Source organism: Pleurodeles waltl, unplaced genomic scaffold, assembly GCF_031143425.1.
Source record: "Pleurodeles waltl isolate 20211129_DDA unplaced genomic scaffold, aPleWal1.hap1.20221129 scaffold_107, whole genome shotgun sequence".
Classification (NCBI taxonomy): Eukaryota; Metazoa; Chordata; class Amphibia; order Caudata; family Salamandridae; genus Pleurodeles; species Pleurodeles waltl.
Genome location: NW_027149815.1, coordinates 63667 through 88087, shown reverse-complemented (window position 1 = coordinate 88087; position 24421 = coordinate 63667). Strand labels below are relative to the sequence as shown.

Genomic DNA, 24421 nt, shown 5'->3' with positions numbered 1-24421 from the left:
TGGTGCCAGAACCCCACTTTCTTCGCCTTGCAAAACCTTTTGAAATGGGGCTATCTCATTTCCCGTGTTTATAGAAAAAAATAATCTTGCTTCCATAAGAAACCAAAGTGGTGATTTATCTTGGCATTCTTAGTATAGAAAACGGGCACAGCTGTCTTGGTCATTTATTTGAATTCTTCCTCTAAACCAGAGACTCTTACCAGAAGGTTTAAGAAAAACAGAATGTTTTCTTCATCCTAATCCCTTCTGAATGGTCCATTAATCTACTGGTTTTGCTTTTCCAGTTCCTTTCACAGAAGCATTAAAAATGCATGTTCTTCATGCTCCGTACGGAGTAATGACTCTCCTAACTTTCTGTCCTTTCCTTCATGTTCCCATGCTGTCATCCTTTTGCCAGAAATGCTTCCAAAGGGCTGTGGATTCCTCGGCCCCATGCCCTTTCAGGAAAACTCCTTTCTGTAGGATTTCTAATTCTAGGTCCCCTGCTTTCCTTCACGCCAGCACAGCACATTCAGGTAGGTAAGCAGTCCCCCTTTATGGTGATAAGATGTAGCTGAGAATGCACTCTAGGAAGTGGCAATTTGTAGAGCAAGCTGCAGGTCATATTCATGATTTTCAAGATTAGACTGCAGTACTCCCAGCCCACTCCCGCCGCAACCATTATTGAAAGAAAGATGAATGCAGCATGGAAAGCTGCACTGCCCAATCCTCCGATAGCTCAGTTGGGAGAGCGGAGGACTGTAGTGGAGAAACAGAAATCCTTAGGTCGCTGGTTCAAATCCGGCTCGGAGGAGTTTCCCCTCTTTTGTTTTCCATAGCTGCTTTCTCTCTTGTTAAAACATTATGTGCCCCTCTGATTGAGAAACATTTCCCTAGCTCCAAATAAATGCTAGGACAGAAGGGTAGACTTCTTCTGCTTTCCAATGAAATTGACCACATAGTCATTTCTGAGGGATGTTGGAAGAGAAATAAACAAGGACCTGCAGATCAGAATTCATTCCAAAGCCTTGACTAAATATATAAAGGCACTTGGAAGACTTCCAGTTTCATTGTACCAAGGTAGATGTTTCGGCAGCCGAACCAGCTAAAACTCACCTACAATGAGTGGCCATGGATATGAAAGAGGGAATCTACAAAGACACCAACTCCTTAAAACTGAGCAAGATGCAATGTGGAGGAATAGTTTACAGATTTGGAGAAAATCTGAGATGTTTCTCTTGACAAAAGAAACACTGCAATGCCCTCTCTGAGGATGGAACTCAGGACCTTCAGATTATGAGACTGACGCGCTGCCTACTGCGCTAAGAAGGCTGCTTGAAACCGCTAACAAATGCGTCTACACACCATGAAGAGGGAAGGTAGCAAAAATGCTGTTCTCATGTTGGAATATCAATACACTTCGGTTGCCTCGCTGGATTAAAATCGTCTGCAGTTATAATGGTCAGAAGACAGCTCTTTCCCAGTGCTTAAACCCACACCCCATACATTTAGCCATGCAAAAGAAATCAGGGCATACCATTCACCTCTCTAAGAAAGATCGTGCCATTTTTTCCTCCACATAACTGAGAATGAAATGGACTAAAACCCAGAATTAACATGCCGCCCCTAGCCGTAGATGCATCTAGATCTCAACACTTTACATGCTAATGTAACATAGCTGTGTGTCCTGCAAAAAGAGCAGGGGTACCTTAAGTCATCTCACAAGATGTGGAAACAGCACTCAACCATATCCTTCTTTGATGTATCCTGAACCAGTTGCCTTGAATACTCTGGCTTTTTTCGATTGCATCTAGCTGTTGTGTGTGGGGAATTATTCATTCTAGAGTCAACCTTATTCCATAAAAAACGGTGCTAGAAAATCCAGCTGTAAATCATATGGAATTCCACACCTGACGCTTCCCATTCCAGTGTCATATGTGGTGAATGTACATTCAATAGAATTCCAGGTTTCCATGCGTGGAGCAAGGTCTCCCTCTACAGGATGTGGGGATGTAGCTCAGTGGTAGAGCGCATGCTTAGCATGTATGAGGCCCCGGGTTCAATCCCCGGCATCTCCAGCTTTTCGCCATGCTAATCTTGCCTTTTGACAGATAGCTAGGCTGGCATCATGAGTAAGGAAGTGAGATGTCATGCAGCTGGTGCCAGAACCCCACTTTCTTCGCCTTGCAAAACCTTTTGAAATGGGGCTATCTCATTTCCCGTGTTTATAGAAAAAAATAATCTTGCTTCCATAAGAAACCAAAGTGGTGATTTATCTTGGCATTCTTAGTATAGAAAACGGGCACAGCTGTCTTGGTCATTTATTTGAATTCTTCCTCTAAACCAGAGACTCTTACCAGAAGGTTTAAGAAAAACAGAATGTTTTCTTCATCCTAATCCCTTCTGAATGGTCCATTAATCTACTGGTTTTGCTTTTCCAGTTCCTTTCACAGAAGCATTAAAAATGCATGTTCTTCATGCTCCGTACGGAGTAATGACTCTCCTAACTTTCTGTCCTTTCCTTCATGTTCCCATGCTGTCATCCTTTTGCCAGAAATGCTTCCAAAGGGCTGTGGATTCCTCGGCCCCATGCCCTTTCAGGAAAACTCCTTTCTGTAGGATTTCTAATTCTAGGTCCCCTGCTTTCCTTCACGCCAGCACAGCACATTCAGGTAGGTAAGCAGTCCCCCTTTATGGTGATAAGATGTAGCTGAGAATGCACTCTAGGAAGTGGCAATTTGTAGAGCAAGCTGCAGGTCATATTCATGATTTTCAAGATTAGACTGCAGTACTCCCAGCCCACTCCCGCCGCAACCATTATTGAAAGAAAGATGAATGCAGCATGGAAAGCTGCACTGCCCAATCCTCCGATAGCTCAGTTGGGAGAGCGGAGGACTGTAGTGGAGAAACAGAAATCCTTAGGTCGCTGGTTCAAATCCGGCTCGGAGGAGTTTCCCCTTTTTTGTTTTCCATAGCTGCTTTCTCTCTTGTTAAAACATTATGTGCCCCTCTGATTGAGAAACATTTCCCTAGCTCCAAATAAATGCTAGGACAGAAGGGTAGACTTCTTCTGCTTTCCAATGAAATTGACCACATAGTCATTTCTGAGGGATGTTGGAAGAGAAATAAACAAGGACCTGCAGATCAGAATTCATTCCAAAGCCTTGACTAAATATATAAAGGCACTTGGAAGACTTCCAGTTTCATTGTACCAAGGTAGATGTTTCGGCAGCCTAACCAGCTAAAACTCACCTACAATGAGTGGCCATGGATATGAAAGAGGGAATCTACAAAGACACCAACTCCTTAAAACTGAGCAAGATGCAATGTGGAGGAATAGTTTACAGATTTGGAGAAAATCTGAGATGTTTCTCTTGACAAAAGAAACACTGCAATGCCCTCTCTGAGGATGGAACTCAGGACCTTCAGATTATGAGACTGATGCGCTGCCTACTGCGCTAAGAAGGCTGCTTGAAACCGCTAACAAATGCGTCTACACACCATGAAGAGGGAAGGTAGCAAAAATGCTGTTCTCATGTTGGAATATCAATACACTTCGGTTGCCTCGCTGGATTAAAATCGTCTGCAGTTATAATGGTCAGAAGACTGCTCTTTCCCAGTGCTTAAACCCACACCCCATACATTTAGCCATGCAAAAGAAATCAGGGCATACCATTCACCTCTCTAAGAAAGATCGTGCCATTTTTTCCTCCACATAACTGAGAATGAAATGGACTAAAACCCAGAATTAACATGCCGCCCCTAGCCGTAGATGCATCTAGATCTCAACACTTTACATGCTAATGTAACATAGCTGTGTGTCCTGCAAAAAGAGCAGGGGTACCTTAAGTCATCTCACAAGATGTGGAAACAGCACTCAACCATATCCTTCTTTGATGTATCCTGAACCAGTTGCCTTGAATACTCTGGCTTTTTTCGATTGCATCTAGCTGTTGTGTGTGGGGAATTATTCATTCTAGAGTCAACCTTATTCCATAAAAAACGGTGCTAGAAAATCCAGCTGTAAATCATATGGAATTCCACACCTGACGCTTCCCATTCCAGTGTCATATGTGGTGAATGTACATTCAATAGAATTCCAGGTTTCCATGCGTGGAGCAAGGTCTCCCTCTACAGGATGTGGGGATGTAGCTCAGTGGTAGAGCGCATGCTTAGCATGTATGAGGCCCCGGGTTCAATCCCCGGCATCTCCAGCTTTTCGCCATGCTAATCTTGCCTTTTGACAGATAGCTAGGCTGGCATCATGAGTAAGGAAGTGAGATGTCATGCAGCTGGTGCCAGAACCCCACTTTCTTCGCCTTGCAAAACCTTTTGAAATGGGGCTATCTCATTTCCCGTGTTTATAGAAAAAAATAATCTTGCTTCCATAAGAAACCAAAGTGGTGATTTATCTTGGCATTCTTAGTATAGAAAACGGGCACAGCTGTCTTGGTCATTTATTTGAATTCTTCCTCTAAACCAGAGACTCTTACCAGAAGGTTTAAGAAAAACAGAATGTTTTCTTCATCCTAATCCCTTCTGAATGGTCCATTAATCTACTGGTTTTGCTTTTCCAGTTCCTTTCACAGAAGCATTAAAAATGCATGTTCTTCATGCTCCGTACGGAGTAATGACTCTCCTAACTTTCTGTCCTTTCCTTCATGTTCCCATGCTGTCATCCTTTTGCCAGAAATGCTTCCAAAGGGCTGTGGATTCCTCGGCCCCATGCCCTTTCAGGAAAACTCCTTTCTGTAGGATTTCTAATTCTAGGTCCCCTGCTTTCCTTCACGCCAGCACAGCACATTCAGGTAGGTAAGCAGTCCCCCTTTATGGTGATAAGATGTAGCTGAGAATGCACTCTAGGAAGTGGCAATTTGTAGAGCAAGCTGCAGGTCATATTCATGATTTTCAAGATTAGACTGCAGTACTCCCAGCCCACTCCCGCCGCAACCATTATTGAAAGAAAGATGAATGCAGCATGGAAAGCTGCACTGCCCAATCCTCCGATAGCTCAGTTGGGAGAGCGGAGGACTGTAGTGGAGAAACAGAAATCCTTAGGTCGCTGGTTCAAATCCGGCTCGGAGGAGTTTCCCCTTTTTTGTTTTCCATAGCTGCTTTCTCTCTTGTTAAAACATTATGTGCCCCTCTGATTGAGAAACATTTCCCTAGCTCCAAATAAATGCTAGGACAGAAGGGTAGACTTCTTCTGCTTTCCAATGAAATTGACCACATAGTCATTTCTGAGGGATGTTGGAAGAGAAATAAACAAGGACCTGCAGATCAGAATTCATTCCAAAGCCTTGACTAAATATATGAAGGCACTTGGAAGACTTCCAGTTTCATTGTACCAAGGTAGATGTTTCGGCAGCCGAACCAGCTAAAACTCACCTACAATGAGTGGCCATGGATATGAAAGAGGGAATCTACAAAGACACCAACTCCTTAAAACTGAGCAAGATGCAATGTGGAGGAATAGTTTACAGATTTGGAGAAAATCTGAGATGTTTCTCTTGACAAAAGAAACACTACAATGCCCTCTCTGAGGATGGAACTCAGGACCTTCAGATTATGAGACTGACGCGCTGCCCACTGCGCTAAGAAGGCTGCTTGAAACCGCTAACAAATGCGTCTACACACCATGAAGAGGGAAGGTAGCAAAAATGCTGTTCTCATGTTGGAATATCAATACACTTCGGTTGCCTCGCTGGATTAAAATCGTCTGCAGTTATAATGGTCAGAAGACTGCTCTTTCCCAGTGCTTAAACCCACACCCCATACATTTAGCCATGCAAAAGAAATCAGGGCATACCATTCACCTCTCTAAGAAAGATCGTGCCATTTTTTCCTCCACATAACTGAGAATGAAATGGACTAAAACCCAGAATTAACATGCCGCCCCTAGCCGTAGATGCATCTAGATCTCAACACTTTACATGCTAATGTAACATAGCTGTGTGTCCTGCAAAAAGAGCAGGGGTACCTTAAGTCATCTCACAAGATGTGGAAACAGCACTCAACCATATCCTTCTTTGATGTATCCTGAACCAGTTGCCTTGAATACTCTGGCTTTTTTCGATTGCATCTAGCTGTTGTGTGTGGGGAATTATTCATTCTAGAGTCAACCTTATTCCATAAAAAACGGTGCTAGAAAATCCAGCTGTAAATCATATGGAATTCCACACCTGACGCTTCCCATTCCAGTGTCATATGTGGTGAATGTACATTCAATAGAATTCCAGGTTTCCATGCGTGGAGCAAGGTCTCCCTCTACAGGATGTGGGGATGCAGCTCAGTGGTAGAGCGCATGCTTAGCATGTATGAGGCCCCGGGTTCAATCCCCGGCATCTCCAGCTTTTCGCCATGCTAATCTTGCCTTTTGACAGATAGCTAGGCTGGCATCATGAGTAAGGAAGTGAGATGTCATGCAGCTGGTGCCAGAACCCCACTTTCTTCGCCTTGCAAAACCTTTTGAAATGGGGCTATCTCATTTCCCGTGTTTATAGAAAAAAATAATCTTGCTTCCATAAGAAACCAAAGTGGTGATTTATCTTGGCATTCTTAGTATAGAAAACGGGCACAGCTGTCTTGGTCATTTATTTGAATTCTTCCTCTAAACCAGAGACTCTTACCAGAAGGTTTAAGAAAAACAGAATGTTTTCTTCATCCTAATCCCTTCTGAATGGTCCATTAATCTACTGGTTTTGCTTTTCCAGTTCCTTTCACAGAAGCATTAAAAATGCATGTTCTTCATGCTCCGTACGGAGTAATGACTCTCCTAACTTTCTGTCCTTTCCTTCATGTTCCCATGCTGTCATCCTTTTGCCAGAAATGCTTCCAAAGGGCTGTGGATTCCTCGGCCCCATGCCCTTTCAGGAAAACTCCTTTCTGTAGGATTTCTAATTCTAGGTCCCCTGCTTTCCTTCACGCCAGCACAGCACATTCAGGTAGGTAAGCAGTCCCCCTTTATGGTGATAAGATGTAGCTGAGAATGCACTCTAGGAAGTGGCAATTTGTAGAGCAAGCTGCAGGTCATATTCATGATTTTCAAGATTAGACTGCAGTACTCCCACCCCACTCCCGCCGCAACCATTATTGAAAGATTGATGAATGCAGCATGGAAAGCTGTACTGCCTAATCCTCCGATAGCTCAGTTGGGAGAGCGGAGGACTGTAGTGGAGAAACAGAAATCCTTAGGTCACTGGTTCAAATCCGGCTCGGAGGAGTTTCCCCTTTTTTGTTTTCCATAGCTGCTTTCTCTCTTGTTAAAACATTATGTGCCCCTCTGATTGAGAAACATTTCCCTAGCTCCAAATAAATGCTAGGACAGAAGGGTAGACTTCTTCTGCTTTCCAATGAAATTGACCACATAGTCATTTCTGAGGGATGTTGGAAGAGAAATAAACAAGGACCTGCAGATCAGAATTCATTCCAAAGCCTTGACTAAATATATGAAGGCACTTGGAAGACTTCCAGTTTCATTGTACCAAGGTAGATGTTTCGGCAGCCGAACCAGCTAAAACTCACCTACAATGAGTGGCCATGGATATGAAAGAGGGAATCTACAAAGACACCAACTCCTTAAAACTGAGCAAGATGCAATGTGGAGGAATAGTTTACAGATTTGGAGAAAATCTGAGATGTTTCTCTTGACAAAAGAAACACTGCAATGCCCTCTCTGAGGATCGAACTCAGGACCTTCAGATTATGAGACTGACGCGCTGCCTACTGCGCTAAGAAGGCTGCTTGAAACCGCTAACAAATGCGTCTACACACCATGAAGAGGGAAGGTAGCAAAAATGCTGTTCTCATGTTGGAATATCAATACACTTTGGTTGCCTCGCTGGATTAAAATCGTCTGCAGTTATAATGGTCAGAAGACTGCTCTTTCCCAGTGCTTAAACCCACACCCCATACATTTAGCCATGCAAAAGAAATCAGGGCATACCATTCACCTCTCTAAGAAAGATCGCGCCATTTTTTCCTCCACATAACTGAGAATGAAATGGACTAAAACCCAGAATTAACATGCCGCCCCTAGCCGTAGATGCATCTAGATCTCAACACTTTACATGCTAATGTAACATAGCTGTGTGTCCTGCAAAAAGAGCAGGGGTACCTTAAGTCATCTCACAAGATGTGGAAACAGCACTCAACCATATCCTTCTTTGATGTATCCTGAACCAGTTGCCTTGAATACTCTGGCTTTTTTCGATTGCATCTAGCTGTTGTGTGTGGGGAATTATTCATTCTAGAGTCAACCTTATTCCATAAAAAACGGTGCTAGAAAATCCAGCTGTAAATCATATGGAATTCCACACCTGACGCTTCCCATTCCAGTGTCATATGTGGTGAATGTACATTCAATAGAATTCCAGGTTTCCATGCGTGGAGCAAGGTCTCCCTCTACAGGATGTGGGGATGTAGCTCAGTGGTAGAGCGCATGCTTAGCATGTATGAGGCCCCGGGTTCAATCCCCGGCATCTCCAGCTTTTCGCCATGCTAATCTTGCCTTTTGACAGATAGCTAGGCTGGCATCATGAGTAAGGAAGTGAGATGTCATGCAGCTGGTGCCAGAACCCCACTTTCTTCGCCTTGCAAAACCTTTTGAAATGGGGCTATCTCATTTCCCGTGTTTATAGAAAAAAATAATCTTGCTTCCATAAGAAACCAAAGTGGTGATTTATCTTGGCATTCTTAGTATAGAAAACGGGCACAGCTGTCTTGGTCATTTATTTGAATTCTTCCTCTAAACCAGAGACTCTTACCAGAAGGTTTAAGAAAAACAGAATGTTTTCTTCATCCTAATCCCTTCTGAATGGTCCATTAATCTACTGGTTTTGCTTTTCCAGTTCCTTTCACAGAAGCATTAAAAATGCATGTTCTTCATGCTCCGTACGGAGTAATGACTCTCCTAACTTTCTGTCCTTTCCTTCATGTTCCCATGCTGTCATCCTTTTGCCAGAAATGCTTCCAAAGGGCTGTGGATTCCTCGGCCCCATGCCCTTTCAGGAAAACTCCTTTCTGTAGGATTTCTAATTCTAGGTCCCCTGCTTTCCTTCACGCCAGCACAGCACATTCAGGTAGGTAAGCAGTCCCCCTTTATGGTGATAAGATGTAGCTGAGAATGCACTCTAGGAAGTGGCAATTTGTAGAGCAAGCTGCAGGTCATATTCATGATTTTCAAGATTAGACTGCAGTACTCCCACCCCACTCCCGCCGCAACCATTATTGAAAGATTGATGAATGCAGCATGGAAAGCTGTACTGCCTAATCCTCCGATAGCTCAGTTGGGAGAGCGGAGGACTGTAGTGGAGAAACAGAAATCCTTAGGTCACTGGTTCAAATCCGGCTCGGAGGAGTTTCCCCTTTTTTGTTTTCCATTGCTGCTTTCTCTCTTGTTAAAACATTATGTGCCCCTCTGATTGAGAAACATTTCCCTAGCTCCAAATAAATGCTAGGACAGAAGGGTAGACTTCTTCTGCTTTCCAATGAAATTGACCACATAGTCATTTCTGAGGGATGTTGGAAGAGAAATAAACAAGGACCTGCAGATCAGAATTCATTCCAAAGCCTTGACTAAATATATGAAGGCACTTGGAAGACTTCCAGTTTCATTGTACCAAGGTAGATGTTTCGGCAGCCGAACCAGCTAAAACTCACCTACAATGAGTGGCCATGGATATGAAAGAGGGAATCTACAAAGACACCAACTCCTTAAAACTGAGCAAGATGCAATGTGGAGGAATAGTTTACAGATTTGGAGAAAATCTGAGATGTTTCTCTTGACAAAAGAAACACTGCAATGCCCTCTCTGAGGATCGAACTCAGGACCTTCAGATTATGAGACTGACGCGCTGCCTACTGCGCTAAGAAGGCTGCTTGAAACCGCTAACAAATGCGTCTACACACCATGAAGAGGGAAGGTAGCAAAAATGCTGTTCTCATGTTGGAATATCAATACACTTCGGTTGCCTCGCTGGATTAAAATCGTCTGCAGTTATAATGGTCAGAAGACTGCTCTTTCCCAGTGCTTAAACCCACACCCCATACATTTAGTCATGCAAAAGAAATCAGGGCATACCATTCACCTCTCTAAGAAAGATCGCGCCATTTTTTCCTCCACATAACTGAGAATGAAATGGACTAAAACCCAGAATTAACATGCCGCCCCTAGCCGTAGATGCATCTAGATCTCAACACTTTACATGCTAATGTAACATAGCTGTGTGTCCTGCAAAAAGAGCAGGGGTACCTTAAGTCATCTCACAAGATGTGGAAACAGCACTCAACCATATCCTTCTTTGATGTATCCTGAACCAGTTGCCTTGAATACTCTGGCTTTTTTCGATTGCATCTAGCTGTTGTGTGTGGGGAATTATTCATTCTAGAGTCAACCTTATTCCATAAAAAACGGTGCTAGAAAATCCAGCTGTAAATCATATGGAATTCCACACCTGACGCTTCCCATTCCAGTGTCATATGTGGTGAATGTACATTCAATAGAATTCCAGGTTTCCATGCGTGGAGCAAGGTCTCCATCTACAGGATGTGGGGATGTAGCTCAGTGGTAGAGCGCATGCTTAGCATGTATGAGGCCCCGGGTTCAATCCCCGGCATCTCCAGCTTTTCGCCATGCTAATCTTGCCTTTTGACAGATAGCTAGGCTGGCATCATGAGTAAGGAAGTGAGATGTCATGCAGCTGGTGCCAGAACCCCACTTTCTTCGCCTTGCAAAACCTTTTGAAATGGGGCTATCTCATTTCCCGTGTTTATAGAAAAAAATAATCTTGCTTCCATAAGAAACCAAAGTGGTGATTTATCTTGGCATTCTTAGTATAGAAAACGGGCACAGCTGTCTTGGTCATTTATTTGAATTCTTCCTCTAAACCAGAGACTCTTACCAGAAGGTTTAAGAAAAACAGAATGTTTTCTTCATCCTAATCCCTTCTGAATGGTCCATTAATCTACTGGTTTTGCTTTTCCAGTTCCTTTCACAGAAGCATTAAAAATGCATGTTCTTCATGCTCCGTACGGAGTAATGACTCTCCTAACTTTCTGTCCTTTCCTTCATGTTCCCATGCTGTCATCCTTTTGCCAGAAATGCTTCCAAAGGGCTGTGGATTCCTCGGCCCCATGCCCTTTCAGGAAAACTCCTTTCTGTAGGATTTCTAATTCTAGGTCCCCTGCTTTCCTTCACGCCAGCACAGCACATTCAGGTAGGTAAGCAGTCCCCCTTTATGGTGATAAGATGTAGCTGAGAATGCACTCTAGGAAGTGGCAATTTGTAGAGCAAGCTGCAGGTCATATTCATGATTTTCAAGATTAGACTGCAGTACTCCCAGCCCACTCCCGCCGCAACCATTATTGAAAGAAAGATGAATGCAGCATGGAAAGCTGCACTGCCCAATCCTCCGATAGCTCAGTTGGGAGAGCGGAGGACTGTAGTGGAGAAACAGAAATCCTTAGGTCGCTGGTTCAAATCCGGCTCGGAGGAGTTTCCCCTTTTTTGTTTTCCATAGCTGCTTTCTCTCTTGTTAAAACATTATGTGCCCCTCTGATTGAGAAACATTTCCCTAGCTCCAAATAAATGCTAGGACAGAAGGGTAGACTTCTTCTGCTTTCCAATGAAATTGACCACATAGTCATTTCTGAGGGATGTTGGAAGAGAAATAAACAAGGACCTGCAGATCAGAATTCATTCCAAAGCCTTGACTAAATATATGAAGGCACTTGGAAGACTTCCAGTTTCATTGTACCAAGGTAGATGTTTCGGCAGCCGAACCAGCTAAAACTCACCTACAATGAGTGGCCATGGATATGAAAGAGGGAATCTACAAAGACACCAACTCCTTAAAACTGAGCAAGATGCAATGTGGAGGAATAGTTTACAGATTTGGAGAAAATCTGAGATGTTTCTCTTGACAAAAGAAACACTGCAATGCCCTCTCTGAGGATCGAACTCAGGACCTTCAGATTATGAGACTGACGCGCTGCCTACTGCGCTAAGAAGGCTGCTTGAAACCGCTAACAAATGCGTCTACACACCATGAAGAGGGAAGGTAGCAAAAATGCTGTTCTCATGTTGGAATATCAATACACTTCGGTTGCCTCGCTGGATTAAAATCGTCTGCAGTTATAATGGTCAGAAGACTGCTCTTTCCCAGTGCTTAAACCCACACCCCATACATTTAGCCATGCAAAAGAAATCAGGGCATACCATTCACCTCTCTAAGAAAGATCGCGCCATTTTTTCCTCCACATAACTGAGAATGAAATGGACTAAAACCCAGAATTAACATGCCGCCCCTAGCCGTAGATGCATCTAGATCTCAACACTTTACATGCTAATGTAACATAGCTGTGTGTCCTGCAAAAAGAGCAGGGGTACCTTAAGTCATCTCACAAGATGTGGAAACAGCACTCAACCATATCCTTCTTTGATGTATCCTGAACCAGTTGCCTTGAATACTCTGGCTTTTTTCGATTGCATCTAGCTGTTGTGTGTGGGGAATTATTCATTCTAGAGTCAACCTTATTCCATAAAAAACGGTGCTAGAAAATCCAGCTGTAAATCATATGGAATTCCACACCTGACGCTTCCCATTCCAGTGTCATATGTGGTGAATGTACATTCAATAGAATTCCAGGTTTCCATGCGTGGAGCAAGGTCTCCCTCTACAGGATGTGGGGATGTAGCTCAGTGGTAGAGCGCATGCTTAGCATGTATGAGGCCCCGGGTTCAATCCCCGGCATCTCCAGCTTTTCGCCATGCTAATCTTGCCTTTTGACAGATAGCTAGGCTGGCATCATGAGTAAGGAAGTGAGATGTCATGCAGCTGGTGCCAGAACCCCACTTTCTTCGCCTTGCAAAACCTTTTGAAATGGGGCTATCTCATTTCCCGTGTTTATAGAAAAAAATAATCTTGCTTCCATAAGAAACCAAAGTGGTGATTTATCTTGGCATTCTTAGTATAGAAAACGGGCACAGCTGTCTTGGTCATTTATTTGAATTCTTCCTCTAAACCAGAGACTCTTACCAGAAGGTTTAAGAAAAACAGAATGTTTTCTTCATCCTAATCCCTTCTGAATGGTCCATTAATCTACTGGTTTTGCTTTTCCAGTTCCTTTCACAGAAGCATTAAAAATGCATGTTCTTCATGCTCCGTACGGAGTAATGACTCTCCTAACTTTCTGTCCTTTCCTTCATGTTCCCATGCTGTCATCCTTTTGCCAGAAATGCTTCCAAAGGGCTGTGGATTCCTCGGCCCCATGCCCTTTCAGGAAAACTCCTTTCTGTAGGATTTCTAATTCTAGGTCCCCTGCTTTCCTTCACGCCAGCACAGCACATTCAGGTAGGTAAGCAGTCCCCCTTTATGGTGATAAGATGTAGCTGAGAATGCACTCTAGGAAGTGGCAATTTGTAGAGCAAGCTGCAGGTCATATTCATGATTTTCAAGATTAGACTGCAGTACTCCCAGCCCACTCCCGCCGCAACCATTATTGAAAGAAAGATGAATGCAGCATGGAAAGCTGCACTGCCCAATCCTCCGATAGCTCAGTTGGGAGAGCGGAGGACTGTAGTGGAGAAACAGAAATCCTTAGGTCGCTGGTTCAAATCCGGCTCGGAGGAGTTTCCCCTTTTTTGTTTTCCATAGCTGCTTTCTCTCTTGTTAAAACATTATGTGCCCCTCTGATTGAGAAACATTTCCCTAGCTCCAAATAAATGCTAGGACAGAAGGGTAGACTTCTTCTGCTTTCCAATGAAATTGACCACATAGTCATTTCTGAGGGATGTTGGAAGAGAAATAAACAAGGACCTGCAGATCAGAATTCATTCCAAAGCCTTGACTAAATATATGAAGGCACTTGGAAGACTTCCAGTTTCATTGTACCAAGGTAGATGTTTCGGCAGCCGAACCAGCTAAAACTCACCTACAATGAGTGGCCATGGATATGAAAGAGGGAATCTACAAAGACACCAACTCCTTAAAACTGAGCAAGATGCAATGTGGAGGAATAGTTTACAGATTTGGAGAAAATCTGAGATGTTTCTCTTGACAAAAGAAACACTACAATGCCCTCTCTGAGGATGGAACTCAGGACCTTCAGATTATGAGACTGACGCGCTGCCCACTGCGCTAAGAAGGCTGCTTGAAACCGCTAACAAATGCGTCTACACACCATGAAGAGGGAAGGTAGCAAAAATGCTGTTCTCATGTTGGAATATCAATACACTTCGGTTGCCTCGCTGGATTAAAATCGTCTGCAGTTATAATGGTCAGAAGACTGCTCTTTCCCAGTGCTTAAACCCACACCCCATACATTTAGCCATGAAAAAGAAATCAGGGCATACCATTCACCTCTCTAAGAAAGATAGTGCCATTTTTTCCTCCACATAACTGAGAATGAAATGGACTAAAACCCAGAATTAACATGCCGCCCCTAGCCGTAGATGCATCTAGATCTCAACACTTTACATGCTAATGTAACATAGCTGTGTGTCCTGCAAAAAGAGCAGGGGTACCTTAAGTCATCTCACAAGATGTGGAAACAGCACTCAACCATATCCTTCTTTGATGTATCCTGAACCAGTTGCCTTGAATACTCTGGCTTTTTTCGATTGCATCTAGCTGTTGTGTGTGGGGAATTATTCATTCTAGAGTCAACCTTATTCCATAAAAAACGGTGCTAGAAAATCCAGCTGTAAATCATATGGAATTCCACACCTGACGCTTCCCATTCCAGTGTCATATGTGGTGAATGTACATTCAATAGAATTCCAGGTTTCCATGCGTGGAGCAAGGTCTCCCTCTACAGGATGTGGGGATGCAGCTCAGTGGTAGAGCGCATGCTTAGCATGTATGAGGCCCCGGGTTCAATCCCCGGCATCTCCAGCTTTTCGCCATGCTAATCTTGCCTTTTGACAGATAGCTAGGCTGGCATCATGAGTAAGGAAGTGAGATGTCATGCAGCTGGTGCCAGAACCCCACTTTCTTCGCCTTGCAAAACCTTTTGAAATGGGGCTATCTCATTTCCCGTGTTTATAGAAAAAAATAATCTTGCTTCCATAAGAAACCAAAGTGGTGATTTATCTTGGCATTCTTAGTATAGAAAACGGGCACAGCTGTCTTGGTCATTTATTTGAATTCTTCCTCTAAACCAGAGACTCTTACCAGAAGGTTTAAGAAAAACAGAATGTTTTCTTCATCCTAATCCCTTCTGAATGGTCCATTAATCTACTGGTTTTGCTTTTCCAGTTCCTTTCACAGAAGCATTAAAAATGCATGTTCTTCATGCTCCGTACGGAGTAATGACTCTCCTAACTTTCTGTCCTTTCCTTCATGTTCCCATGCTGTCATCCTTTTGCCAGAAATGCTTCCAAAGGGCTGTGGATTCCTCGGCCCCATGCCCTTTCAGGAAAACTCCTTTCTGTAGGATTTCTAATTCTAGGTCCCCTGCTTTCCTTCACGCCAGCACAGCACATTCAGGTAGGTAAGCAGTCCCCCTTTATGGTGATAAGATGTAGCTGAGAATGCACTCTAGGAAGTGGCAATTTGTAGAGCAAGCTGCAGGTCATATTCATGATTTTCAAGATTAGACTGCAGTACTCCCAGCCCACTCCCGCCGCAACCATTATTGAAAGAAAGATGAATGCAGCATGGAAAGCTGCACTGCCCAATCCTCCGATAGCTCAGTTGGGAGAGCGGAGGACTGTAGTGGAGAAACAGAAATCCTTAGGTCGCTGGTTCAAATCCGGCTCGGAGGAGTTTCCCCTCTTTTGTTTTCCATAGCTGCTTTCTCTCTTGTTAAAACATTATGTGCCCCTCTGATTGAGAAACATTTCCCTAGCTCCAAATAAATGCTAGGACAGAAGGGTAGACTTCTTCTGCTTTCCAATGAAATTGACCACATAGTCATTTCTGAGGGATGTTGGAAGAGAAATAAACAAGGACCTGCAGATCAGAATTCATTCCAAAGCCTTGACTAAATATATAAAGGCACTTGGAAGACTTCCAGTTTCATTGTACCAAGGTAGATGTTTCGGCAGCCGAACCAGCTAAAACTCACCTACAATGAGTGGCCATGGATATGAAAGAGGGAATCTACAAAGACACCAACTCCTTAAAACTGAGCAAGATGCAATGTGGAGGAATAGTTTACAGATTTGGAGAAAATCTGAGATGTTTCTCTTGACAAAAGAAACACTGCAATGCCCTCTCTGAGGATGGAACTCAGGACCTTCAGATTATGAGACTGACGCGCTGCCTACTGCGCTAAGAAGGCTGCTTGAAACCGCTAACAAATGCGTCTACACACCATGAAGAGGGAAGGTAGCAAAAATGCTGTTCTCATGTTGGAATATCAATACACTTCGGTTGCCTCGCTGGATTAAAATCGTCTGCAGTTATAATGGTCAGAAGACAGCTCTTTCCCAGTGCTTAAACCCACACCCCATACATTTAGCCATGCAAAAGAAATCAGGGCATACCATTCACCTCTCTAAGAAAGATCGTGCCATTTTTTCCTCCACATAACTGAGAATGAAATGGACTAAAACCCAGAATTAACATGCCGCCCCTAGCCGTAGATGCATCTAGATCTCAACACTTTACATGCTAATGTAACATAGCTGTGTGTCCTGCAAAAAGAGCAGGGGTACCTTAAGTCATCTCACAAGATGTGGAAACAGCACTCAACCATATCCTTCTTTGATGTATCCTGAACCAGTTGCCTTGAATACTCTGGCTTTTTTCGATTGCATCTAGCTGTTGTGTGTGGGGAATTATTCATTCTAGAGTCAACCTTATTCCATAAAAAACGGTGCTAGAAAATCCAGCTGTAAATCATATGGAATTCCACACCTGACGCTTCCCATTCCAGTGTCATATGTGGTGAATGTACATTCAATAGAATTCCAGGTTTCCATGCGTGGAGCAAGGTCTCCCTCTACAGGATGTGGGGATGTAGCTCAGTGGTAGAGCGCATGCTTAGCATGTATGAGGCCCCGGGTTCAATCCCCGGCATCTCCAGCTTTTCGCCATGCTAATCTTGCCTTTTGACAGATAGCTAGGCTGGCATCATGAGTAAGGAAGTGAGATGTCATGCAGCTGGTGCCAGAACCCCACTTTCTTCGCCTTGCAAAACCTTTTGAAATGGGGCTATCTCATTTCCCGTGTTTATAGAAAAAAATAATCTTGCTTCCATAAGAAACCAAAGTGGTGATTTATCTTGGCATTCTTAGTATAGAAAACGGGCACAGCTGTCTTGGTCATTTATTTGAATTCTTCCTCTAAACCAGAGACTCTTACCAGAAGGTTTAAGAAAAACAGAATGTTTTCTTCATCCTAATCCCTTCTGAATGGTCCATTAATCTACTGGTTTTGCTTTTCCAGTTCCTTTCACAGAAGCATTAAAAATGCATGTTCTTCATGCTCCGTACGGAGTAATGACTCTCCTAACTTTCTGTCCTTTCCTTCATGTTCCCATGCTGTCATCCTTTTGCCAGAAATGCTTCCAAAGGGCTGTGGATTCCTCGGCCCCATGCCCTTTCAGGAAAACTCCTTTCTGTAGGATTTCTAATTCTAGGTCCCCTGCTTTCCTTCACGCCAGCACAGCACATTCAGGTAGGTAAGCAGTCCCCCTTTATGGTGATAAGATGTAGCTGAGAATGCACTCTAGGAAGTGGCAATTTGTAGAGCAAGCTGCAGGTCATATTCATGATTTTCAAGATTAGACTGCAGTACTCCCAGCCCACTCCCGCCGCAACCATTATTGAAAGAAAGATGAATGCAGCATGGAAAGCTGCACTGCCCAATCCTCCGATAGCTCAGTTGGGAGAGCGGAGGACTGTAGTGGAGAAACAGAAATCCTTAGGTCGCTGGTTCAAATCCGGCTCGGAGGAGTTTCCCCTTTTTTGTTTTCCATAGCTGCTTTCTCTCTTGTTAAAACATTATGTGCCCCTCTGATTGAGAAACATTTCCCTAGCTCCAAATAAATGCTAGGACAGAAGGGTAGACTTCTTCTGCTTTCCAATGAAATTGACCACATAGTCATTTCTGAGGGATGTTGGAAGAGAAATAAACAAGGACCTGCAGATCAGAATTCATTCCAAAGCCTTGACTAAATATATAAAGGCACTTGGAAGACTTCCAGTTTCATTGTACCAAGGTAGATGTTTCGGCAGCCTAACCAGCTAAAACTCACCTACAATGAGTGGCCATGGATATGAAAGAGGGAATCTACAAAGACACCAACTCCTTAAAACTGAGCAAGATGCAATGTGGAGGAATAGTTTACAGATTTGGAGAAAATCTGAGATGTTTCTCTTGACAAAAGAAACACTGCAATGCCCTCTCTGAGGATGGAACTCAGGACCTTCAGATTATGAGACTGATGCGCTGCCTACTGCGCTAAGAAGGCTGCTTGAAACCGCTAACAAATGCGTCTACACACCATGAAGAGGGAAGGTAGCAAAAATGCTGTTCTCATGTTGGAATATCAATACACTTCGGTTGCCTCGCTGGATTAAAATCGTCTGCAGTTATAATGGTCAGAAGACTGCTCTTTCCCAGTGCTTAAACCCACACCCCATACATTTAGCCATGCAAAAGAAATCAGGGCATACCATTCACCTCTCTAAGAAAGATCGTGCCATTTTTTCCTCCACATAACTGAGAATGAAATGGACTAAAACCCAGAATTAACATGCCGCCCCTAGCCGTAGATGCATCTAGATCTCAACACTTTACATGCTAATGTAACATAGCTGTGTGTCCTGCAAAAAGAGCAGGGGTACCTTAAGTCATCTCACAAGATGTGGAAACAGCACTCAACCATATCCTTCTTTGATGTATCCTGAACCAGTTGCCTTGAATACTCTGGCTTTTTTCGATTGCATCTAGCTGTTGTGTGTGGGGAATTATTCATTCTAGAGTCAACCTTATTCCATAAAAAACGGTGCTAGAAAATCCAGCTGTAAATCATATGGAATTCCACACCTGACGCTTCCCATTCCAGTGTCATATGTGGTGAATGTACATTCAATAGAATTCCAGGTTTCCATGCGTGGAGCAAGGTCTCCCTCTACAGGATGTGGGGATGTAGCTCAGTGGTAGAGCGCATGCTTAGCATGTATGAGGCCCCGGGTTCAATCCCCGGCATCTCCAGCTTTTCGCCATGCTAATCTTGCCTTTTGACAGATAGCTAGGCTGGCATCATGAGTAAGGAAGTGAGATGTCATGCAGCTGGTGCCAGAACCCCACTTTCTTCGCCTTGCAAAACCTTTTGAAATGGGGCTATCTCATTTCCCGTGTTTATAGAAAAAAATAATCTTGCTTCCATAAGAAACCAAAGTGGTGATTTATCTTGGCATTCTTAGTATAGAAAACGGGCACAGCTGTCTTGGTCATTTATTTGAATTCTTCCTCTAAACCAGAGACTCTTACCAGAAGGTTTAAGAAAAACAGAATGTTTTCTTCATCCTAATCCCTTCTGAATGGTCCATTAATCTACTGGTTTTGCTTTTCCAGTTCCTTTCACAGAAGCATTAAAAATGCATGTTCTTCATGCTCCGTACGGAGTAATGACTCTCCTAACTTTCTGTCCTTTCCTTCATGTTCCCATGCTGTCATCCTTTTGCCAGAAATGCTTCCAAAGGGCTGTGGATTCCTCGGCCCCATGCCCTTTCAGGAAAACTCCTTTCTGTAGGATTTCTAATTCTAGGTCCCCTGCTTTCCTTCACGCCAGCACAGCACATTCAGGTAGGTAAGCAGTCCCCCTTTATGGTGATAAGATGTAGCTGAGAATGCACTCTAGGAAGTGGCAATTTGTAGAGCAAGCTGCAGGTCATATTCATGATTTTCAAGATTAGACTGCAGTACTCCCAGCCCACTCCCGCCGCAACCATTATTGAAAGAAAGATGAATGCAGCATGGAAAGCTGCACTGCCCAATCCTCCGATAGCTCAGTTGGGAGAGCGGAGGACTGTAGTGGAGAAACAGAAATCCTTAGGTCGCTGGTTCAAATCCGGCTCGGAGGAGTTTCCCCTTTTTTGTTTTCCATAGCTGCTTTCTCTCTTGTTAAAACATTATGTGCCCCTCTGATTGAGAAACATTTCCCTAGCTCCAAATAAATGCTAGGACAGAAGGGTAGACTTCTTCTGCTTTCCAATGAAATTGACCACATAGTCATTTCTGAGGGATGTTGGAAGAGAAATAAACAAGGACCTGCAGATCAGAATTCATTCCAAAGCCTTGACTAAATATATGAAGGCACTTGGAAGACTTCCAGTTTCATTGTACCAAGGTAGATGTTTCGGCAGCCGAACCAGCTAAAACTCACCTACAATGAGTGGCCATGGATATGAAAGAGGGAATCTACAAAGACACCAACTCCTTAAAACTGAGCAAGATGCAATGTGGAGGAATAGTTTACAGATTTGGAGAAAATCTGAGATGTTTCTCTTGACAAAAGAAACACTACAATGCCCTCTCTGAGGATGGAACTCAGGACCTTCAGATTATGAGACTGACGCGCTGCCCACTGCGCTAAGAAGGCTGCTTGAAACCGCTAACAAATGCGTCTACACACCATGAAGAGGGAAGGTAGCAAAAATGCTGTTCTCATGTTGGAATATCAATACACTTCGGTTGCCTCGCTGGATTAAAATCGTCTGCAGTTATAATGGTCAGAAGACTGCTCTTTCCCAGTGCTTAAACCCACACCCCATACATTTAGCCATGAAAAAGAAATCAGGGCATACCATTCACCTCTCTAAGAAAGATAGTGCCATTTTTTCCTCCACATAACTGAGAATGAAATGGACTAAAACCCAGAATTAACATGCCGCCCCTAGCCGTAGATGCATCTAGATCTCAACACTTTACATGCTAATGTAACATAGCTGTGTGTCCTGCAAAAAGAGCAGGGGTACCTTAAGTCATCTCACAAGATGTGGAAACAGCACTCAACCATATCCTTCTTTGATGTATCCTGAACCAGTTGCCTTGAATACTCTGGCTTTTTTCGATTGCATCTAGCTGTTGTGTGTGGGGAATTATTCATTCTAGAGTCAACCTTATTCCATAAAAAACGGTGCTAGAAAATCCAGCTGTAAATCATATGGAATTCCACACCTGACGCTTCCCATTCCAGTGTCATATGTGGTGAATGTACATTCAATAGAATTCCAGGTTTCCATGCGTGGAGCAAGGTCTCCCTCTACAGGATGTGGGGATGCAGCTCAGTGGTAGAGCGCATGCTTAGCATGTATGAGGCCCCGGGTTCAATCCCCGGCATCTCCAGCTTTTCGCCATGCTAATCTTGCCTTTTGACAGATAGCTAGGCTGGCATCATGAGTAAGGAAGTGAGATGTCATGCAGCTGGTGCCAGAACCCCACTTTCTTCGCCTTGCAAAACCTTTTGAAATGGGGCTATCTCATTTCCCGTGTTTATAGAAAAAAATAATCTTGCTTCCATAAGAAACCAAAGTGGTGATTTATCTTGGCATTCTTAGTATAGAAAACGGGCACAGCTGTCTTGGTCATTTATTTGAATTCTTCCTCTAAACCAGAGACTCTTACCAGAAGGTTTAAGAAAAACAGAATGTTTTCTTCATCCTAATCCCTTCTGAATGGTCCATTAATCTACTGGTTTTGCTTTTCCAGTTCCTTTCACAGAAGCATTAAAAATGCATGTTCTTCATGCTCCGTACGGAGTAATGACTCTCCTAACTTTCTGTCCTTTCCTTCATGTTCCCATGCTGTCATCCTTTTGCCAGAAATGCTTCCAAAGGGCTGTGGATTCCTCGGCCCCATGCCCTTTCAGGAAAACTCCTTTCTGTAGGATTTCTAATTCTAGGTCCCCTGCTTTCCTTCACGCCAGCACAGCACATTCAGGTAGGTAAGCAGTCCCCCTTTATGGTGATAAGATGTAGCTGAGAATGCACTCTAGGAAGTGGCAATTTGTAGAGCAAGCTGCAGGTCATATTCATGATTTTCAAGATTAGACTGCAGTACTCCCAGCCCACTCCCGCCGCAACCATTATTGAAAGAAAGATGAATGCAGCATGGAAAGCTGCACTGCCCAATCCTCCGATAGCTCAGTTGGGAGAGCGGAGGACTGTAGTGGAGAAACAGAAATCCTTAGGTCGCTGGTTCAAATCCGGCTCGGAGGAGTTTCCCCTCTTTTGTTTTCCATAGCTGCTTTCTCTCTTGTTAAAACATTATGTGCCCCTCTGATTGAGAAACATTTCCCTAGCTCCAAATAAATGCTAGGACAGAAGGGTAGACTTCTTCTGCTTTCCAATGAAATTGACCACATAGTCATTTCTGAGGGATGTTGGAAGAGAAATAAACAAGGACCTGCAGATCAGAATTCATTCCAAAGCCTTGACTAAATATATAAAGGCACTTGGAAGACTTCCAGTTTCATTGTACCAAGGTAGATGTTTCGGCAGCCGAACCAGCTAAAACTCACCTACAATGAGTGGCCATGGATATGAAAGAGGGAATCTACAAAGACACCAACTCCTTAAAACTGAGCAAGATGCAATGTGGAGGAATAGTTTACAGATTTGGAGAAAATCTGAGATGTTTCTCTTGACAAAAGAAACACTGCAATGCCCTCTCTGAGGATGGAACTCAGGACCTTCAGATTATGAGACTGACGCGCTGCCTACTGCGCTAAGAAGGCTGCTTGAAACCGCTAACAAATGCGTCTACACACCATGAAGAGGGAAGGTAGCAAAAATGCTGTTCTCATGTTGGAATATCAATACACTTCGGTTGCCTCGCTGGATTAAAATCGTCTGCAGTTATAATGGTCAGAAGACAGCTCTTTCCCAGTGCTTAAACCCACACCCCATACATTTAGCCATGCAAAAGAAATCAGGGCATACCATTCACCTCTCTAAGAAAGATCGTGCCATTTTTTCCTCCACATAACTGAGAATGAAATGGACTAAAACCCAGAATTAACATGCCGCCCCTAGCCGTAGATGCATCTAGATCTCAACACTTTACATGCTAATGTAACATAGCTGTGTGTCCTGCAAAAAGAGCAGGGGTACCTTAAGTCATCTCACAAGATGTGGAAACAGCACTCAACCATATCCTTCTTTGATGTATCCTGAACCAGTTGCCTTGAATACTCTGGCTTTTTTCGATTGCATCTAGCTGTTGTGTGTGGGGAATTATTCATTCTAGAGTCAACCTTATTCCATAAAAAACGGTGCTAGAAAATCCAGCTGTAAATCATATGGAATTCCACACCTGACGCTTCCCATTCCAGTGTCATATGTGGTGAATGTACATTCAATAGAATTCCAGGTTTCCATGCGTGGAGCAAGGTCTCCCTCTACAGGATGTGGGGATGTAGCTCAGTGGTAGAGCGCATGCTTAGCATGTATGAGGCCCCGGGTTCAATCCCCGGCATCTCCAGCTTTTCGCCATGCTAATCTTGCCTTTTGACAGATAGCTAGGCTGGCATCATGAGTAAGGAAGTGAGATGTCATGCAGCTGGTGCCAGAACCCCACTTTCTTCGCCTTGCAAAACCTTTTGAAATGGGGCTATCTCATTTCCCGTGTTTATAGAAAAAAATAATCTTGCTTCCATAAGAAACCAAAGTGGTGATTTATCTTGGCATTCTTAGTATAGAAAACGGGCACAGCTGTCTTGGTCATTTATTTGAATTCTTCCTCTAAACCAGAGACTCTTACCAGAAGGTTTAAGAAAAACAGAATGTTTTCTTCATCCTAATCCCTTCTGAATGGTCCATTAATCTACTGGTTTTGCTTTTCCAGTTCCTTTCACAGAAGCATTAAAAATGCATGTTCTTCATGCTCCGTACGGAGTAATGACTCTCCTAACTTTCTGTCCTTTCCTTCATGTTCCCATGCTGTCATCCTTTTGCCAGAAATGCTTCCAAAGGGCTGTGGATTCCTCGGCCCCATGCCCTTTCAGGAAAACTCCTTTCTGTAGGATTTCTAATTCTAGGTCCCCTGCTTTCCTTCACGCCAGCACAGCACATTCAGGTAGGTAAGCAGTCCCCCTTTATGGTGATAAGATGTAGCTGAGAATGCACTCTAGGAAGTGGCAATTTGTAGAGCAAGCTGCAGGTCATATTCATGATTTTCAAGATTAGACTGCAGTACTCCCAGCCCACTCCCGCCGCAACCATTATTGAAAGAAAGATGAATGCAGCATGGAAAGCTGCACTGCCCAATCCTCCGATAGCTCAGTTGGGAGAGCGGAGGACTGTAGTGGAGAAACAGAAATCCTTAGGTCGCTGGTTCAAATCCGGCTCGGAGGAGTTTCCCCTTTTTTGTTTTCCATAGCTGCTTTCTCTCTTGTTAAAACATTATGTGCCCCTCTGATTGAGAAACATTTCCCTAGCTCCAAATAAATGCTAGGACAGAAGGGTAGACTTCTTCTGCTTTCCAAT

The 24421-nt window shown here is 43.6% G+C and overlaps 24 non-coding genes across 24 annotated transcripts; 18 read left to right on the top strand and 6 right to left on the bottom strand.

Annotated features, from left to right (window-relative positions):
- Positions 1 to 707: 707 nt before the first annotated feature.
- TRNAY-GUA (transfer RNA tyrosine (anticodon GUA)) lies at positions 708 to 793 on the top strand. The gene is given in 2 exon segments: positions 708 to 744; positions 758 to 793. It is a non-coding gene; the product is annotated as a tRNA-Tyr (tRNA).
- A 1192-nt stretch (positions 794 to 1985) lies between these two features.
- Positions 1986 to 2057, top strand: TRNAA-AGC (transfer RNA alanine (anticodon AGC)). Its single transcript has one exon. It is a non-coding gene; the product is annotated as a tRNA-Ala (tRNA).
- A 786-nt stretch (positions 2058 to 2843) lies between these two features.
- On the top strand, positions 2844 to 2929 carry TRNAY-GUA (transfer RNA tyrosine (anticodon GUA)). Its single transcript is given in 2 exon segments — positions 2844 to 2880; positions 2894 to 2929. It is a non-coding gene; the product is annotated as a tRNA-Tyr (tRNA).
- Positions 2930 to 4121: 1192 nt separating this feature from the next.
- On the top strand, positions 4122 to 4193 carry TRNAA-AGC (transfer RNA alanine (anticodon AGC)). The gene has a single exon. It is a non-coding gene; the product is annotated as a tRNA-Ala (tRNA).
- A 786-nt stretch (positions 4194 to 4979) lies between these two features.
- TRNAY-GUA (transfer RNA tyrosine (anticodon GUA)) lies at positions 4980 to 5065 on the top strand. The gene is given in 2 exon segments: positions 4980 to 5016; positions 5030 to 5065. It is a non-coding gene; the product is annotated as a tRNA-Tyr (tRNA).
- Positions 5066 to 5510: 445 nt separating this feature from the next.
- Positions 5511 to 5583, bottom strand: TRNAM-CAU (transfer RNA methionine (anticodon CAU)). Its single transcript has one exon. It is a non-coding gene; the product is annotated as a tRNA-Met (tRNA).
- A 2063-nt stretch (positions 5584 to 7646) lies between these two features.
- TRNAM-CAU (transfer RNA methionine (anticodon CAU)) lies at positions 7647 to 7719 on the bottom strand. Its single transcript has one exon. It is a non-coding gene; the product is annotated as a tRNA-Met (tRNA).
- Positions 7720 to 8393: 674 nt separating this feature from the next.
- On the top strand, positions 8394 to 8465 carry TRNAA-AGC (transfer RNA alanine (anticodon AGC)). Its single transcript has one exon. It is a non-coding gene; the product is annotated as a tRNA-Ala (tRNA).
- A 1317-nt stretch (positions 8466 to 9782) lies between these two features.
- Positions 9783 to 9855, bottom strand: TRNAM-CAU (transfer RNA methionine (anticodon CAU)). The gene has a single exon. It is a non-coding gene; the product is annotated as a tRNA-Met (tRNA).
- A 674-nt stretch (positions 9856 to 10529) lies between these two features.
- TRNAA-AGC (transfer RNA alanine (anticodon AGC)) lies at positions 10530 to 10601 on the top strand. Its single transcript has one exon. It is a non-coding gene; the product is annotated as a tRNA-Ala (tRNA).
- A 786-nt stretch (positions 10602 to 11387) lies between these two features.
- Positions 11388 to 11473, top strand: TRNAY-GUA (transfer RNA tyrosine (anticodon GUA)). The gene is given in 2 exon segments: positions 11388 to 11424; positions 11438 to 11473. It is a non-coding gene; the product is annotated as a tRNA-Tyr (tRNA).
- A 445-nt stretch (positions 11474 to 11918) lies between these two features.
- On the bottom strand, positions 11919 to 11991 carry TRNAM-CAU (transfer RNA methionine (anticodon CAU)). The gene has a single exon. It is a non-coding gene; the product is annotated as a tRNA-Met (tRNA).
- A 674-nt stretch (positions 11992 to 12665) lies between these two features.
- TRNAA-AGC (transfer RNA alanine (anticodon AGC)) lies at positions 12666 to 12737 on the top strand. Its single transcript has one exon. It is a non-coding gene; the product is annotated as a tRNA-Ala (tRNA).
- Positions 12738 to 13523: 786 nt separating this feature from the next.
- Positions 13524 to 13609, top strand: TRNAY-GUA (transfer RNA tyrosine (anticodon GUA)). The gene is given in 2 exon segments: positions 13524 to 13560; positions 13574 to 13609. It is a non-coding gene; the product is annotated as a tRNA-Tyr (tRNA).
- A 445-nt stretch (positions 13610 to 14054) lies between these two features.
- On the bottom strand, positions 14055 to 14127 carry TRNAM-CAU (transfer RNA methionine (anticodon CAU)). Its single transcript has one exon. It is a non-coding gene; the product is annotated as a tRNA-Met (tRNA).
- A 1532-nt stretch (positions 14128 to 15659) lies between these two features.
- On the top strand, positions 15660 to 15745 carry TRNAY-GUA (transfer RNA tyrosine (anticodon GUA)). Its single transcript is given in 2 exon segments — positions 15660 to 15696; positions 15710 to 15745. It is a non-coding gene; the product is annotated as a tRNA-Tyr (tRNA).
- A 1192-nt stretch (positions 15746 to 16937) lies between these two features.
- On the top strand, positions 16938 to 17009 carry TRNAA-AGC (transfer RNA alanine (anticodon AGC)). Its single transcript has one exon. It is a non-coding gene; the product is annotated as a tRNA-Ala (tRNA).
- Positions 17010 to 17795: 786 nt separating this feature from the next.
- On the top strand, positions 17796 to 17881 carry TRNAY-GUA (transfer RNA tyrosine (anticodon GUA)). The gene is given in 2 exon segments: positions 17796 to 17832; positions 17846 to 17881. It is a non-coding gene; the product is annotated as a tRNA-Tyr (tRNA).
- A 1192-nt stretch (positions 17882 to 19073) lies between these two features.
- TRNAA-AGC (transfer RNA alanine (anticodon AGC)) lies at positions 19074 to 19145 on the top strand. The gene has a single exon. It is a non-coding gene; the product is annotated as a tRNA-Ala (tRNA).
- A 786-nt stretch (positions 19146 to 19931) lies between these two features.
- TRNAY-GUA (transfer RNA tyrosine (anticodon GUA)) lies at positions 19932 to 20017 on the top strand. Its single transcript is given in 2 exon segments — positions 19932 to 19968; positions 19982 to 20017. It is a non-coding gene; the product is annotated as a tRNA-Tyr (tRNA).
- A 445-nt stretch (positions 20018 to 20462) lies between these two features.
- On the bottom strand, positions 20463 to 20535 carry TRNAM-CAU (transfer RNA methionine (anticodon CAU)). Its single transcript has one exon. It is a non-coding gene; the product is annotated as a tRNA-Met (tRNA).
- A 1532-nt stretch (positions 20536 to 22067) lies between these two features.
- On the top strand, positions 22068 to 22153 carry TRNAY-GUA (transfer RNA tyrosine (anticodon GUA)). Its single transcript is given in 2 exon segments — positions 22068 to 22104; positions 22118 to 22153. It is a non-coding gene; the product is annotated as a tRNA-Tyr (tRNA).
- A 1192-nt stretch (positions 22154 to 23345) lies between these two features.
- TRNAA-AGC (transfer RNA alanine (anticodon AGC)) lies at positions 23346 to 23417 on the top strand. The gene has a single exon. It is a non-coding gene; the product is annotated as a tRNA-Ala (tRNA).
- Positions 23418 to 24203: 786 nt separating this feature from the next.
- On the top strand, positions 24204 to 24289 carry TRNAY-GUA (transfer RNA tyrosine (anticodon GUA)). The gene is given in 2 exon segments: positions 24204 to 24240; positions 24254 to 24289. It is a non-coding gene; the product is annotated as a tRNA-Tyr (tRNA).
- Positions 24290 to 24421: the final 132 nt, after the last annotated feature.